Raw genomic sequence first — 18,195 nt, 5'->3', positions numbered from 1 at the left:
CATTCAAAAAACATCTGGCTGTCAAAATCAAAATTGCAGTTGTTAGGTTGGTTAAATCACTAGTGATTTTCATATTGCCCAGATGATTTTTAATTTTTCAAACTATTCATTTGTTTATTGATATTGTCAATTCGTTGTTAAAGTTAACATACTGTCAAGCGATCTGATTGGGGGATATTTAACATTGGATTTGAATCAGCCAATCAAATGGGTGGATTTCCAACTTGACGCGTTGTTAGCTGACACGATGTTAACTAAGATTTAGCAACCGGTCCTAAGTGTATTTTGTAAAAAAGGTTAAAATGGAAAGTTCAAAACGAACTAGGGCGGTTCTATTGGCGCGAAAGAAGAGGGCCATAAGAAATTATTATGAGGAACAAACAAAAAAGTGATAATAACGGGAAGAAATTACAAATTTGTGCCAAAGCCCCTCAAAGGTAACGTTCCAGATAAATATGTGCCCATTTCCTTTGTCACTTCATACATTGAAGCTTGCATAACACAACTTATAGTTTTCATTCGGTTCAAATTAACATGTTTACTTTTGTTTAAAAACACAAAGCACTGAAATAGCCACCGACTTGAGTATGACTTTGGTCAGTTCATACATTTCACACCAGATGTCTCACTGATAAATGGATTCGCGACTAGTAGAGGTCTTAGATTTCGCCTAGTTGAGAGTTAACTAATTTATCAATTTTTTCCTGCCACAATTTTTAGGCACGTTTACCACTTGTCACGGTTCGAAAATTTCATCCCGTTCGTTTTTCGTTTTTTTTTTGCGGATTTGGCCGGAGTGGAAGGCCCATGGGTTCCACTAATGCTTGGGGATGCACCATCGTTACTCGAACACCTCGAAAGTAACCTTAAAAGTAACGAATTCAGTAAACTCTCGCTCACAGTTAGGCCGAGAGTAATCGCATGTTACCGCGACCGTTTTGTTTGTGTCTTTTTCCTTCCCGATCCCTCATCCTCCCGTTCGCTTGTCGTTGTCGTTAATCCTTTCTACCTTGCCTTTTCTTTTGGTTTTCCTTGTCGGCTTTTCTTCGTTTTCTTTTCGTTTGGCCCCAGCTGAAGAGGCAGCTGGAATCGTGCCCTTATCCTCACAATTTCAGCGGGACGGTAGCTATATACCGTCGGGTTTGTCAGGTCGCGAACCTTGGCCCTTCGCCAGAAAAATTTCGCTCTTTCCTATCTTCTTCCTTCTTCACGGTCTAGAGTTTATCGGAGTTGAGTAGGTCTTCTGAATGTACCTTTAACTTACTTTTCCCTTTTCTTTTAGACACCAACTCCATAAATTCCCTTCACCTTCTCGTCCCTGGACATTTTTTTTTCTCCTTCTTTCGCGGAACTCTCTTCATCTCCCGAAACACCTGGAGACGGTCTCGATCGACGGTTCTCATCGATGATCGACGGCGTAGGCCTTTTGGTCCCTTTGTTTTGATTTTTATAACCTATTTCGGTCCCGCTGTCGCGCGTCAAAAATTCGACCACGCACGCACCTGTCGGTTCTGGATATTCCTTCTGTCGACAGCTGTTAAGGTCTGTTTTCCCTCACCGAGACTGGTTAGACTTTTTTGGGCAAGGCGATAAGTTCGCGTTTCGATGCCACTCTTCCTCTTTCGAAAAAGTACCGTGACTGGGTGAACTTCGTGTCAGCGTTTTTTTTGTGGATCGCACCGATTTTCGGGATTTTCACGAAGTCTCCTGTGCCCGTCAGAAGAGTTGCGTGGTTCTCCGCTTCGTGCTGGATAGCGTACCTTTTGGAACCCCAACTCTATCGGAATTTCCGGATCTTGGGAGTCACGGACTTTTTTTGCTTTTCGTCGCCCCAAAAAAAAAAGACCTCACGCCGACTGAGTAAGTTACAGTTTTCCCGTCGTACGTTACCTTAATGGCGTTCTCTTCTTTCTAAGAAAGGGTCTTTTGAGCGGATCGTTTATTACGAGGACCTTTTGTTGGACCCGTTCCAGCAGATCCGTCGAGTTCCCTGTTTTTCTGGCCTTCTTTTTTTCCATCTCCACCGGAGTCAGCAGCGGCCTCAACGGCACCAGGACCGCCGAGCGGCGAACCCCGCAGGACGCCGAAGGACGACGCAGGAGGCTCAGGTCAGATCGTTCCCGAATATCATATCGCACCTACAGGAACAGAGCCTCCATTTTGCTCGTGTCGGGTATCTCCATCTCTCGAGGCCGCAGCAGTTTTTCGGCAGGGAGATAACTTCTTTCGCTTTACCGTCTCTCTCTGTCGCGTATTTTGTCTTGTGTGTGTGTGTGTGTAATTTGGAATTCAAACTTTTTTTTTTGACAATATTGTTTGTAAATCCGACGCCGGTAAATTTAGAGTTGCGCTTTAATTCGATACCGTTTGTTTTGCGGTCACACCGAGCTTGTACAAGTATCGTCGGCGGCTCGCGGGAATTTCATTTTTAGTTCAGATTTATTTTGTGCGTTACCGGTCAGGACCGTTCATTGAATTTTTTTTTGTTTGTTTGCTGCAATCGAACATCGAACAGTAATTTAGTTTTTTTACCAACAATCAATTGTACAAATTATCCTTTTAATTTTCACTTATTGTAAATATTTATTGTACCAGGGGATATAAGTTGATTAAATTTGTTAACTGGGACACATGCGTTTCATTTCGGGTATCGGCCCCGGAGTATCACCGGATCCGGATACTCCCGAAGCATCAGTGCCGGAGGATCCTGGCGCCCTTTACTCTCTTGTCTTTCGGGTCTGGCTGATTCGTTCGCTTACGTCGCCCAAGACTGAGCTACCGGCAACAATTGCCAACCGCCGACCCAAAATTCAAAAATTATCGTGGCACACTTTTATGACTGAGATAATTTTTGTCGTTCCTAAATTGGAATATTTTCAGAGATTTTGAGATAGTGGAGATTTTTCTTTGCGTTGTCCCAACGAATTCTACAAAACGATCTTTTATTTTGTGTCTAGTTCAAGCATACATTAATCAATTTTTAATTTCCTGGCGCATCCACCATTTTTGTAAATTGCAAATTGAGACATTTCAAAAGTTTGAGATGAAGATGTGCGATATCGTCATTTCGTCACAATGTAGCCTCTACATGATCATTCATTTAAATAATAATCGGTAAATCAATATTTTTATTTCTAAAATCTACGATTTCTGCATTAGTAACTGGAAATTTGTAACACCAATACTAAACACAGAAATTTGCTCTTTTTTTATTTACTTCTTCATAACAAGATCTTTACCGTGTAACTTTTTAATTCTATAAACTGTTAAGGAAAGTGAAACCACGACATTTTCTTTTTGACAATTTTGCAAACATGATTTATATAGTTTCTCAGGGCCCGATTTCAAGTCATGGTGGCAAAAAGGTGGTGCAGCGCAAATGTGTAGCTATTTTTGTCCTACACATTAATTACCAATATGCGTCATCTTTCTCTCTTGCGCCGTTACCATGACAACAACAAATGCGACCGTCGCAAGTCAACTTGAAATCGGCCTCTGAGTTAGCAATTTTTGAGACATATAGGGTGTCCCAGAATGAACCAACATAATTTTAACCACGAGCTACTGGCTTCATGTAGAAATATTTAAAAAATTCTGTCAGAAAATAAAATGACATTTAATATTTGAGGTACACATTTTTTTAATTGCTTTTAGTCTTCTATGTTGTCCCACAACCTCGTAGGTAAAATTTCTGCACATTTTAAAAATACATCCTTGTATATCATATTTTAAAAAATGTACACCAATGCGGTTTCCTTGTTTTAAAGCATATTTTCTAGCAGGTTACTTCGCATTGGCGCATTGGCGAATCGACTCTTCAACGCCTACTTTGTGGTGAAATAAAAAAAAACACCTTATATTAAAAATACAGAGTGCGAATAAAACGTTAAGCTAAAAATCACAGACGTAGGAAATGGAAGTAGTTGATAACTTCCCGGTAAACGAATTCAAGTACTTGGGAACAGACAAAAATGCAAACGGCAGTTTGAAATAAACAAACGTCACGTTAAGAATGAGCAAGTTTTTCGATAAGAAAATCCAAAGTACATAAAAAGAAACATATTTTGCAAACAGCTGCTTGGAAATGCTCGTGTAAGAGATCGAAGTGAAATTTTTTAGTTTGTTTTGTCGCGACAGTGAAACGCTTCGAGAAGTGCTTTTAATGTTTTTTTGGCCGTACCATCAGTACGCCGAATCGAAGTGATTTTGTTTCACCCGGCAACATTTATTTATCCAAAGCCCCGGATTATTCATCGGGAATCGGCGCGAAATCCCGAAAACCGTTCCAGCCCCGTCGTCAATTCCCAGCAGCCCAGCAGTGCCCATCCGTCCGGACCGCTGGAGTGAAACAACCACTTCCAGACAACACAATCATCTCTTGACGAATCGGTGGCGGTGCGGCCGGCCCCGTTCGGCCATTTCCTCGTCCGCGACTCGATCCCGCCATCGGAAATTTGTAAAAGGAATCATAACAATTTATCAAGTCGAAATAAAATCGGCTAAACCGTGAGCACTCCGGCATTGATAGATGAAAACCCTCCCGGTGCGTCGCCGTCCATTTGCAGGAATACATCAGCGAACGCATTACCGACATTGCGATTTTTGCGGCGGCGGCGATGATGGATTAATGACAGGGCACGTGTAGCGATATTGTTTCGGGAAAAGGGTAATTTTCGCGTAATAAACGGTTCGGGATCCATTAAGCCCGGGATTATGTTACAGGAGGCAAATGGTTCGGCAAATGTAATATTTGTTTCTTATCCCGTGAGCTATCTGAACGTGTGCAAACAGAATAACAAGTGGCGGACGCCACGGAAAAATTCGCCGCCGACGCAGGCGGTGCCGGTGACGCTCCGACTTCGCGGGAGGCGGCAACGATTGTGATCTACTGGGAATCGGCGTCGGCGAGTGTAGAGTACCGCATTAACGCCAAGCAAAGGACAAGAGTTTGGTGTTGCAATTCAATCTCTTGCCCCTTTCGTTTTTTCCACGTCCATAAAACCGAAACGTTACCGTAAAAACTAAATAAAGGAGGAGGAATGGAAGGTCCCGGTCGGGTGCAACGAGCGTCAAAAATAAAGTCTTTGTTTCTACTTTCACCTTCTTCTTTCTTCTGCTACACTGTCCTTGTTTCTTCAGCCACTTTCCTTTCGTCTCAAAGTCTCTCCAACTCTTTCATCCTTCCACTTCCAAAGCAATTAAATTGTCAAACATCATCCTCTCCTCTCGTTCCACTCCTCCTCGTCTCGATATCGTTATCTCTTCTGTACTTTTGACTCGCACTGCATTGTTGTTTGATTCCATCTCGTCTTACGTCGCTCTTAAACCAATTGGAGACCCTTCACTCGTTCCGCATAATGATTCGTGCAAACAAGCGAACGCACAATCAGTTTTTGATGTTAATCGCCCCATCCGGTGGAGTTCTTGGCAGTGCTCTTCAATCGTGTCGAAACGTTTCGAACAAAGACCGAGACGCCGACCACGTCCTCCACCAGGTGCGGAGGATGACGTAATTTATGTTTACCAGACGGGAGCATAATTAAAGTGGAAGGACAAAAAGAAAGGGCAAGAAAATAAAAAATACTAGAGTGTCCGTGGTGCTGGAAAGGGCAATAAAGAGCTGAATTCATACATTAAATCTTCTTATAAACATGCAGCAAAGCAGCGCGTGAATAATGAAAGTTTAATTCTGGAGCGCGTGGGCCTCCGCCTCCACGCTCTAAGCCTCCGCGGGCTTAGGTGTGCGAGTAAATATCTTAATAGTGCGACTTGGATGAATTAGGCAAACTTTGCCACATTTCCGGAAGGCACGCTTGAATGGTGGCTCGGGATCAGACTGAATGACGAGGTTTCGGTCGATCGATCGTGCTCGATCGTGAGCGCTGGTGATCGATGGTGGTCGACGCTCGATAACACCCGTTTCGTGGACATCTTCGTGCTTGTGACGATTCTAAATCATATGTTGCGGTTTGAGCGTCGGGAGTGCGAGTCTGAGCGGTACAAATTAGACAAAACTGTTTCATATTTCTCGCGGCCACTCGTGGATTCCGCTGCGGCTCCGGTTTTTATGTGCTTTGTTTGATTAAGTCCGGAGTTGGGCAGTTCAGTATTTCGTGTCGGACAGTTACGACGTGGAATATTGTGTATTATTGAAGAGCTCGGAGGTAATAGTTACGACGTGGGAGAAGGGCGAACGACACGAACGGAGGATGGCAGCGACATATTGCCTCGAAGCACCGCATTAGTCCCTTAATCTGCAGTCCGGGCACATACCGGAAACTCAACTCCGACCGGAGAGGCCCCGACGGCCCGTCTTCATTATCGGCACCGGCCGGAATACGTCGAAATTTGACCGTCTGCGTGATTTACAGGCGAAACAAAGCCGCCGCGAGAAATTGCCGCCGCGATAAATCACACCCGCGACAAATTTATGTCGAGACGCATCTCTCGCAAGAGTGCCGGCCGGCTCGCCGCCCCGAGCGAGTGCGAAACGCCATGGCAACGTGTCCTGGTAACCGCCATCCGCACGGATAATTCCAACCGTGATCATGATAATAACACTAACAACATTGTTATCGTCGTCTCTTTCTTGAAGCGGGGCTTATCTCGCGATTTACTCGAGGATTAAACGTCATATTTGCGGTTTAGGACCGCAGCCGCGACGAGAGGCGCTCCATTGGTTCGTTAACAGATAAAAAGGTTATCGCTTTTAATTATTGTTCCGATAGAAGGGGCGCCGATAAGCCGAAAAATCCGATCAGGTACGGAGGTGACTGGCCTCTGACCAATTTTTTTTCGGCTTTCGTAAAAAACCCCACAACGTACGAAATGGTTGAGCAGATCTGACAAAAAAAACAGAACAGTGGAAAAAGGGAATATTATGTAAAAGTTGAAGGGCTCCGGGATTTAAAGCTCCATAATTCAGACGAATCCTCATGTTGAGTTCAAAATAGTTTTGAGATAAATGGCAGTGAGTTCTAAAACTTTTGTGGTGGTTTAAAAATAACTTAGGATTTCACTTAAATTGGTCATTATCATTAAAACAATAATAAACTTTAAAAAAGTGTCAGCAATAAATAATACTAAAAAAAGTGTTTTAGAAATGCTTTCATAAAAGCCTGAAACTTCGCCCTGGGGCGTCGTTGAAGACAATTACCTCGACAATTACAAACAAAAATTATTTTTTTTTACATTAAAACAATTATTACAAAAAATACGGATTCAAATCCATGGATGACTCGATTACAAAATTAATTTGAAGGCTGAATACTTCAAGTAGTAGAAGTGTCAACAGGCGGCTTGACTGAGTCAAATGTAAGGTCGTTTGTCACGATTTATTTATTAATTACAATTATCAATTACACGAAATGCACTGTTATTCACGAGGAATAATGGGCCTTACAAATATTGAAACGCAACCAGTTATACATTTCCATCGCCCTCGTAGATCATTTATATTTATTAAAAAAAAAACATAATTGTTTTAGTTTTTTTCTTTTTTTTAATTTGGCATGAAGTTTGATAGATGTCACGTAACGACAACTGAAAATTGTCTTAATAAAAGCAGTCTTGGATTCATTAAAAAATAAAAAGATCAATTGGTATCTACTTTATTATTACGCGTGAATAATTAAATTATCCCTATTAAAAAGAAGCCTCCAAAAAAGCGAAATAACGAAATTATTACCCAATATTTAACCGGTTCCTTTGTAGTGACGGACGAGTCACCCGTTGTGGGTGGGTCCATGAATGTCACATCAGACATCAAGTATCAAAAATAGCGCAAGATAGCCCTTCAGTGTAAAAAAGTAAACAGTTGTAAGTTGTAATCGTTTACTATTCAACAGATTCAGTCATTCTTGATCACGTTGTAGTAAATTGTTAAGTAGTCATTAAAATATCAGGTAAAAATGTTTGAAAAAATAGTATATTATATATTGAGGGAGAGAAATGCATGATTTTTCCTAAGGTGCAGTTTGTAGCCAGAGGGCGAAGCCCGAGGGCTACAAAGCACCGAGGGAAAAATGAGCATTCTCTCCAGAAGTATATATACTATTTTTTTCACGGTAGGGAGTAGAAACAGCACAAAAATCTCAAATTTTAAGAATAAAAAAATGATGACAAATGAGTTGTCATCTTTCGATGAATTTAATGGAATTAGTGGTTGCCTTGACAACACAATTAGATTTTTGTCACAACAGTCAAAAAAAATGAAAACTCCCATTAGATTTTTGTCACAACTGTCAAAAAAATGAAAACTCCCAGAAGTAGAGCATTTTCTCCCTAGGGAGCAAATATTTGCAAATATTTGCTCCCTAGGGAGAAAATGCTCTACTTCTGTCACGATGTTGACATCCGAAAAGTTGATTTCTACTCCCGATCGTGAAAAAAATCTTCTTTTTTGTAGAAGATATGGACCTATTCGTTACACTAAATGTGGCAACATTTAAAAACATTCTATGCATCCCAAAGTCAGCAAATATTTCATTTTTGTTGTATTCATGGAAATGAGAGGGAAAAATCAAAGCCACGTTGCAGCACGCTATTTGAGGTAAAACGAACATAAAATTAATACTTGGAAATGCTGGAAATAATGAGATAAAAATGTATGTATAATGTACAGGGTGTCTCCAAAAAAAAAAAAAGACGAGTCCATAGCTCTTTTATTTATCGGAGGATTTTAATTATCTATACACCAAATTAAATGGTTGTGAAAGGGCTACAAAATGGCCTACTAAATTCACGTAAAGTCCCATGGGCTTCAAGGTTAAACTGTCAAAAAAAAAAATTCTTAAATGCAAACACATACTTTTTTTTAAAGAGATTTTTTATTCTGAAAACACCAATGTATGACATGTATAACCTCAAATAAGAAAAAAATTTAAAAAAAAAACAGTACATTTTGTAACAAATGCAGGGCACAAAGCGAGAAGCTATCCAAATTCATTGCGTTAAAATGTAATAACCAAATTAAGTTAGCTGGAAAAACAAATGACAAATATGTAATAACATAATGAGATTTGCGTAGATGGTGGTCCCTTAATTTTGTCCAGAAGTGTACATTATTCTTGATACATATACAGTGAGCGGCGAAAGTATGGAATAAATTCATTAAAAATTAAACACAATTTAAAAAAAAAAATCGTGGGACAGGTCAATTTTAGTTTAAAAAAATACCTATTTTGATATAAAATAAAATTACAACCAGTCATTTGTTTTCGAGTTATGACGTCATCGATAGTTTTTTTAAGTGGAAACGCCCTATTTTTTTTTCTTGATTCTGATAGCCCTTTTAATTGTCTAAACGCCAGTATAAAAATTTTGTTACCTTACATAAGGAAATTTTTGAGAAAAAAAAAAAAGTTGGAAAAAATAAATTTTATAACGAACAAAAACAAGTCAAAAACTGTGTTAGTAAGTACTTAAAATTATGGAATTAAATGTTCGAATTGCCATCCCCCAGCTTGTTGACAAAAAGCAAGTTTATGAAGAAATTCCCCCTGTTTTAGTTTTATTTAGTTTTATCCCCGCACCCAATCAAAATTAAAATTTCAATACGTTGTGTTTCTGTTAAATGAGTCATTTTCGAAAACGTTTTGTAAAACAAAAAACACATACTAATGAAATTGACAGTAACATTTGACTGTTTGATTTACCTACTTGATTTTTTGACTTGTTTTTGTTCGTTATAAAATTTATTTTTTCCAACTTTAGTATTTTTTTTTCAAAAATTTCCTTATGTAAGATAACAAAATTTTTACACTGTCATTTATACAATTAAAAGGGCTATTAGAATCAAGAAAAAAAATAGGGGGTTTGCGTTTAAAAATCTATCGATATAACTCGAAAATAAATGACTGCTTGGAATTTTCTTTGATACTAAGACATGTATTTTTATAAACGAAAATTGACCTGTCCAAACATTTTTTTGAAAAAAATTTTGTTTAATTTTTAAGGAATTTATTCCATACTTTTGCCGCTCACTGTATATTTTTTTGCATATCGTAATGAAAGTAGCACTTTTTTACACGCAAAATCGTAGTGAAAGTAGCACTTTTTTACACGAAAAATTGTAGTGAAAGTAGTACTTTTTTGCAGCATTTTATTCCATCTCCTTCAAGATGATTGTCAAAACGAATCTAGGTAAATTGCTCGAAGACGAATTGCTCGAAATCAGCTGCTCGAATATGACTTTGCTCGAATTGCAAGTTCCTCGAACGGCAGTTTCTCGAAAATGTTTTGCTCGAAAGTAATTATCATACACAGGATAATGCGGTGATTGTTATTACAAAGGTCACATCCGTATTGCATTTAATAAATTAAAAAAAAACTGTTTTACACAAAAATTACGGAAGAAAAATATGAATTAAATTTTAAATCAACGATATTAAAAATCTGAAGACTGGTTTTATTTATGATGTGGGATTTGTAATTGCGGTAAGGCGGTAAGGCCGTTACAGATCTTCCGGTGCAGGCATTTGAGATTCCATTATTTTCTCCAAGGCCGCGACTGTTTTTTTTTAATAAAACAATAAGTTTATGCAATATGCAATTGGGATATAAGGTTAGTAAGTGCATTATAACAGAATCGAGAAAGAGTGAAAAATCGCTTATACGAAAAATGGCTTCAAAGTAATTTTTTTACAGGAATATTTTGAAGGCATTAATGTCATTATTACGACTAATCCGTAATTACTAATTACTAATTACACTCCAATTACACATTTTCGATCATATAAATTCGAGCAAAACATTTTCGAGAAATTGCAGTTCGAGGAACTTGTATTTCGAGAAAAGTTACAATCGGGCAATTTCATTTTCGAGCAACTGCATTGGAAGAATTTGCCGGAGACGTGTCAGAATATACCTGTTTTTCTTTTTTGTAATTTTTCATAAATCCTTTTAGACCAAATTTTTCAACTTACATCGATATGCAAAAAAATAGTGTGTAAGTACAACTAGTTATGAAAGTCATACTTTTTTTCACAAATTTGCAGATTGATTAACGAGGGCGTAGCCCGAGTTAATTAAGCAAATAACTATTTCTTCAATTTGTCTCCCATTTTTTATAAATTGTCGCCGAATCCTAGCCTTCGTAAAGTAGGCGACAAATTGTTCAAAACAGAGTCCTTCAAAATAATCATAATTGGATGGGTACATTTTTTTCGACAAGTGGTCCCATTTATCTCCAACGATACGGAGAAAATTTGCAACTTTGTAAATTCTATCTCGACCATAGATAAATGGATAGAAATTTGGTTCTTTCACGGTCACCCTTTTCTCGTCGAACTACATCTTTCGAAGTCAACAAAGTTACTTCTCGGCGGTGCACTTCTGACACGGCCGCCCTCGGCACCTGTTCCAGTTCTCTGTCGGTGCGTAATCCCGCTGCACCATCGCTTTATTCACCTCCAGCGGTTGTTTCCTCTCCAAACATTTTCATCGCAGTTATTTATCGCAGTTCTTTTCGTTGTTTTCAAATGGAACGATGTTGCGTCACGCCGGGCGGGAAAATGCGGTGTGCGGTGTATTTTCCTTGGTCGCTTTTCCATCGGGCAATTAATTTTTTGGGGCGCGTTTGTCTAGAGCAGGCGGTCATCGATTGCAACAACGGCATGTTGGCTGGCAGACGATAAAGCATTGCGGATTTATTATCTGACGGCTAAGTTCCGGTTCCGTTTTGGGATTAGCGTTCCACCGGCAGGAATCAGAGTGGTTATTATTTTTTCAGGGTGGCACGTTTTCAGTCCGGCCATATCCCGGCGGGAACGACGCCATCGATTGAAATTCTATGGATGTGGCGCGGAAGAGCCGATTTCTATAGCCAAAAAGTGCTTTTCAAGTGTTCGCCAGTCAATCGAAATAACGTTATATGGTCATGCCGCCCCCGATTCCCCATTTACGCAGTCTAAAGAGAAAGCCGAGAGGAATCCCCGAAGACGGGCCCCGGCCGCCGCCGACTCGCGAGCACATCTCCTCCGACTCTTTAATTCTCGCCCCGCCCCCCGTAATTAAGCTCGCGCCGAATAATTACTGGTGGCGGCTATTGTTTTTGAGCGTTTGACAAGCGTCGCAGCAATAGAGCCGAACAATGGTCGAAAATTCCGTGTAATTTCCCCGAGCGCCGTCGAAATAATTAATAAAGTCTCCGGTATTTCTTATTCCGGTCCTCCGTCGAGTGCATACATTGTTCAAACTGTTTTTAATAGGGGAGGAACGTGAAAATAATTACCCCGCCGACTAATTTCACGCTTAAGCGTCCGCCGTCGGGACACGTCGGCATGTAAGCCGGAGCAGGTGATGGTAATAATAAACGAGATCTGTCAGATGAGCATCACCTCGCCCCCAGGACGTCGATTACGGGACTCTCCGCCGGATGAGCTCCGCGAAAAGGACACGCCCGCGATAATTGTGTGCGAGAAGTTTCCTGAAAGATTCGAGCTGCTCAAAGACTGCGAAAAAAAACTAAAAGGAAAACCATTTTTAATATTCCGAGGCGACGAGAGCTTGTCATTCACGAGTGGCGTCCTCTAGGAAGGACTGCGAGGGCGTCGAACCCGCGGGAAAACTAGATTGTGGAAAAAGTCTGGATCGAGTAGGCTTGCGTGGTGAGGGTACCATGGCACATTCCTGACTGCACACGCCGTATGTGCATCGGCTGCTACTGTGGAAGCACCATCATCATACGATAAGGTAAGTTAAGCAACATCTGGGCTGGTCAGTGTTTGAATGGGCGGTCCCCGGGGAAACTTTCGTAGATGCATCGTACCCAAAATAAAGTTTCAAATATGTATATTCAAATTATCAACTGAAGATGTGATTTAGATTCAGATTAAAGTGTTCGCTTTGCGACGTCAGTGAAGACATTTTTTTTAATTAAAGAAATTACATCTTTCCATTTCCTTTATGTTATAATTATGATGCGGAAATCATTAGGGTGAAACAAAAAAATTCACACTCTGTGCCTATAATAATCTGTAACAAAAATTGCTAACTTAGAACAATAAAAGTCGTGCTTGGAGAATTGCTAAAAAGAAAAATGTCGGATCTCGCCTTCCTTTACAGTTGACAGAATCTAAAAGTTGTTTGGTATATATCTTGTTATGAGCAAACGAACAAAGAAAGGCGCAGATTTCTGTGTCTACGCGCCTGGAAATTTTGAAAAGAAAATATTGTTATACCGATTATTATTATTTGAGCTGGATGAAAATTATAAGTTCTGGAATGCTATTTTTGAAATTTGTCAATTTCTAATTACGAAAATGGTGGATGCACCAATATATCGGTTGACTTTTCAACTGAATCAAAAATTTAAAAAAAATTTTTTTGCAGACTTCGCAGACAAATTTCCACTGTCTGAAAGTTTCTGAATCTGATTCATCCATTATTATTTGAAATAAATGAAAAACTTGAATCGTCGGAAGTAAAATGGAGGAGATGTAAAAAATAGAATGAAGTGACACATATTTCCTTAAGTTATAAATGAATCTTTAGTACGAATTTTGAATTTTTTACAATCGATTTTTGTGTTTCAAATAAACGAGAACAAAAGCAATACCGTGCGATTAACAATTACATATTATTTAGATCAAAGAAGCCTTTGAGATTTTGGACGTACATATGTCGAAATCTAGACGTTCAGATGCTCTGGATGCGTGGAAGTATTTTTGGTTGCATATACCTGTTTCAATTTAAATTTGGAAAATTTTGCCGAAACTCAGCCAAACAGGCAACAGCGCTGTATGTTCATTCTCCGTTATTTAACACACCATTACGAAAGTAAGATTCAATGATGAATCTTGTATTGGGTGATTCAAAATGATTGTGGATAAATATGGCAACTACACTGACCGGCACAAAAAACGACTCACTTCGCGACTCACTTTGAATTTTAAGTAATTCATTGTCTTAGAATTTTTTTTTGATATCATGTTGTATTGGTAGGTGCTATTTAAGTTATTCTTTGCCAAAGAATATCCGACAAACAAAACATTAAACACAGCAAATAAAATTTTAATGAAAAAAAAAAATAAAAGTAATTTTCCAGAAAAAATTTTATGTTATGAAAAATTGCCAAAATTTGAACAGCATTTTAAATTAGTATCTCGTATTGTCACATTAAATCTTTTAACACGTAAATCAACCGACAAAAACACACCGTGGAAAAACGCAAATTTTCTAAACATTTATTTAAACAAAACAATTCGGTTGCCATGGTGACCATAGCACTCCCGATCATTGAAAATATCCCAATTTAACTATAATAAAGAAAAATAAGCACAAATATAATTTCAAGATCATTTATTTAAGAAATCATAATGAGTCGTTTTTTGTGCCGGTGAGTGTATGTACGAAAATTTATGTGGCAACCGTGTGGGTAGGGTAGAGTTGACATTTGTATAACATTTCATATACATGCATTTGATTTTTCTTATACCATTGCAGATTGACTTGACAATTTTCAAAATTGCGCGATTATGAACTGTCAAAGAAATGTCAATTCTATCCTACCCACACAGTTGCCACATAAATTTTCGTACATAAAACTGTTTTACACAAAATTTTTAACTTCTAATTTTTACACTGATAAGAGGATTCATTTCTAAAATTTATAAACGAAATTACCGAAGAAAAATATGAATTAGATTTTAAATCAAACGATATTAAAAATCTGAAGACTGGTAAGGCCGTTACAGATCTTCCGGTGCAGGCAGTTGAGATTCCATCATTTTCTCCAAGGCTCCAACAGTTTTTTTTTTATAAAACAATAAGTTTATGCAATATGCAATTGGGATATAAGGTTAGTAAGTGCATTATAACAGAATCGAGAAAGAGTGAAAAATCGCTTATACGAAAAAAAAATGGCTTCAAAGTAATTTTTTTACAGGAATATTTTGAAGGCATTAATGTCATTATTACGACTAGTCCGTAATTACTAATTACTAATTACACTCCAATTACACATTTTCGACCATATAAATTCGAGCAAAACATTTTCGACAAATTGCAGTTCGAGGAACTTGTATTTCGAGAAAAGTTACAATCAAGCAATTTCATTTTCGAGCAATTGATTTCGAGCAACTGCATGTATCCTACCCACACAGTTGCCACATAAATTTTCGTACATAGTTGCCATATTTATCCACAATCATTTTGAATCGTCCAATATGTTCTGAAGTAAAAACCATTTTTGCGTTAAAATTTGATAACAGTGACAGTTGTTTAACGTTTGGCAAAGATACGAAAAATCTGACACTATCAAAGTTATAGCCGCCCCTTATCTAAGTAATTGTTGATCTCACGGTATAATAATTTTGATAGAGGAATCTTAACCCAACATAATAATTTGACATTTGGACACGATTTTACATGTGTTTTTCAGAAGCGGAACATACATATATCCCGCATTCAAATGAAATCCTCGGCTGGGAAGGCGTTGGAAACCGTCAATTGTTGTGCTTTTTTAAAGTGTAGATTAATTGGACCATGTTGACAGCTAACCTAAAATTTAGAGCCAAAAATCTTTTTTTCTTTCTTTCTTTGCAATGTTTTACATTAAAAAGAGAATAACTTAACGGTCCCTATTTATTCTCGAAGCAAATATCTGTCTGCAACAATTGACTAATTGATTGTCGATAAACAAAACGAAAAAACATTCGGGTTTAACTCTCGCTTCGTCCTAAATTAAGATTTTCCCCGGAACGCCGCCCTATTTAACCTGGCCGCCGCCGTTGTCACATTGCGGGGCCATTATCCACACCGGAGTCGAACTCCAGTGCTGCGGCGAGGTCCATAAACCCGTCGAGAAAACTGCCGTTCCTCTTGTCTGATCCTGGCGATTAGCGAATCGAAGAGGAGCCCCAAGCCTCGTCAGTTGTCAGCGAACGCACAAATATTAATTATCCGTCCGAGATGAGTCCATGAACGGCACGGGTCGCTCCCTCGGGCCTCCCAAATTGACAATTTAAAATGAACGTCTTATTTATCTTTGTTAGGGGGCCCGGATGTAGCTACAAGAGGCCCAGATTTGTCCCCGAGTGTAATAAAATCTAATGGGCTTTTGAATTCCGACCTATTGGATCAGATGCGATATCGGGGGCGGCGCACGGCTCGAACAAAGATCCTGACGGATCGCTTTCGCGGCAATTTTTAATTCGGGCCCTGCCGCGGAAATACGCACTCCAACTACGATAACGTCCATATTGAATTTTTTAAGTGTCATTATGTATTTATTAGTTCGGCGAAAACTTCTCGAGTGCTTTCTGATCGAACCGATTCGGATACTCAACGGACAAATTAATTTCGTCGGGGACGGGGGCGGCGGAAAAACGGGGGGGTGGGTGCGAATTACCCAAAGCGATGCCCATTTCGCCGTTTATTGGAACGGAACGCGACGGTCGAACGGCCACTCTGTATCAATGGAGTGTTTATGAACAGTGGCGTATGTGTGAGACACTGGATAATGTTCCGGTCTGTGCGGTTTCCGGATTATTTTAGTGCTAAATCCATTAGGCACCTATTCTGCGTTGGCGTTTTAACGGCCGCACAGATCTAGGTTAAATGCAGTGAGGGGTGTCGCACGGTGGCGCACCCGGGCCCCCACTGTTGGGCGCGTTTTTCCAAATTAGCCGGCCATTTTTCCCGTTGGTTATTTTCCGGCAGCTCGGCAGTAATTTCCCCTTTCTGCTCGATTATTGTCGCGGCCGTTGTAGGCGAATAAATCGCGGCAAGAGCGCGATAAAGGGCCCCAGCGTCGAAAGTTCCACCGTATAATTTCCTTAAGATTATCTCCGCGCCGGAGAAAGTCGTCTATTCAATAAAATCGGGTAAACGTGCGACATACATCCAGGTTAGGCGGACAAAGGGCCCCAGATTAGAAGTTGGGCCTGTTTTGACGCACTAAGCCGCGCGGCCGGAGCAAACGAACGAATGCAGCACGATCCCCAAATCCGGAGCGTTTCTTTCGGTAATCAATTTACATGGACCACCGTCATTGAATTACGCCGAAATAAATACCGACTCGTCTTGGCCGGGCTCAAATGGAGATTTATGGGGCGCAATCGGGGGACGAATCGATGAGGGTCGACCGAAAAAAAAATTCACACAAAGAGTCCGAATTTTTCCAGCATAAATATTTATTTAGTATCGCGAATTGTCGGAATTCGGCTGAATTATGCCGCAGCAGACGCGACTCGTGTTCCCGACTAAATCCTTATTCCGTTAGCGTTCTGTGATGATTTTCTTTTCTTATTCCTCCAGAAAGTCTGTTTATTTACGGCGCGATTCTTCGGGGGAACAACCGGCAAACTTTTAATTGGGGCGAAAAAATCCGGCAGAGGGAAATTTTCAAAGGGCCCAATAATTATTGTCAAAAGGGCAACAAACGTCGCCGTGAAAGGCATTTCTTTGCTCAACTTTCGGGCTTTCTTAGTCTTATCGGTACATCGACGAGACTTTATTGATCAGGGTGAATTGAAAGGGAACAGAATTACCACTCGGGGCTCGAACTGGGGCGCTCATGATTATTTTCCGTGTCTGATGTCGGCTCGTGTGTTCCAGTTTCTTCTGCTGCCACATTAAAGACTCGTAAATTCTTGCAGATTCGAGCGGATGCAAATGGGACGGCGCGATACTGCACGCCGGATGCCATCTCCGCTTCTGTCTGCAGACGGACGTTTTAATCTGGACCGGCTGGTCTGTTTTGATGTATCAGCGGCGCATTTCCGCCTGAATTATAAATTTTTCTCTTTCCGGACCCTTCTCCCGACGTCAATTACTCCCCGTGTGCAACTTGGAATGATTCACCGCACCGGAACAAAAGCAGATTTTTGTCGAAGGGTGCCAAAGTTAAATTAGTGATGTAGTGCAGGTAATAATCAAAGCGGTTGTCGCCGGTGAGCGAATTTAATCCAGATGACCCGTATAACTAATCAGGGACTTTGTCGAGCAAGGGTCGCTATATAACCAGCAAGTAAACACACCCCCACGGATGGCATGTCTCCTATGTCTCCCGTACGTGTCACACTAGGGTTAACAGCGATTAAATTTACAAGGGAGCCATAGCAGTTACCGTACATCACGCCGCTTGCTGCTCCTGTACCTAAACGTTTTTCAGGCCCCCGACCCGCCCCCATCACTTTTTAACCTTTTCGACTCCACCGCTGCCCTCATCTTTTCAAAATCACCACCTCAATT

The 18,195-nt window shown here is 40.0% G+C and overlaps 1 protein-coding gene across 2 annotated transcripts in view; it reads left to right on the top strand.

Moving 5' to 3' along the window:
• LOC138130632 (dipeptidase 1-like) overlaps positions 1-18,195 on the top strand; it is a 155,330-nt gene that overhangs the window by 9,956 nt on the left and 127,179 nt on the right. The window contains exon 1 of one of the 2 annotated variants that reach the window (XM_069047232.1): positions 11,109-12,693. The exons of the other annotated variant lie outside the window; for it this stretch is intronic. The gene's annotated coding sequence lies outside the window, so the exon portion shown is untranslated. Of the gene's footprint in view, positions 1-11,108; positions 12,694-18,195 lie in introns of those variants that run through there. 2 annotated transcript variants of the gene reach the window in all.

Source organism: Tenebrio molitor, chromosome 5 (genome assembly GCF_963966145.1).
Source record: "Tenebrio molitor chromosome 5, icTenMoli1.1, whole genome shotgun sequence".
Taxonomy (NCBI): domain Eukaryota; kingdom Metazoa; phylum Arthropoda; class Insecta; order Coleoptera; family Tenebrionidae; genus Tenebrio; species Tenebrio molitor.
Note: the sequence above shows the minus strand (reverse complement) of the source record. Positions and strands in the feature narration are given on the sequence as shown.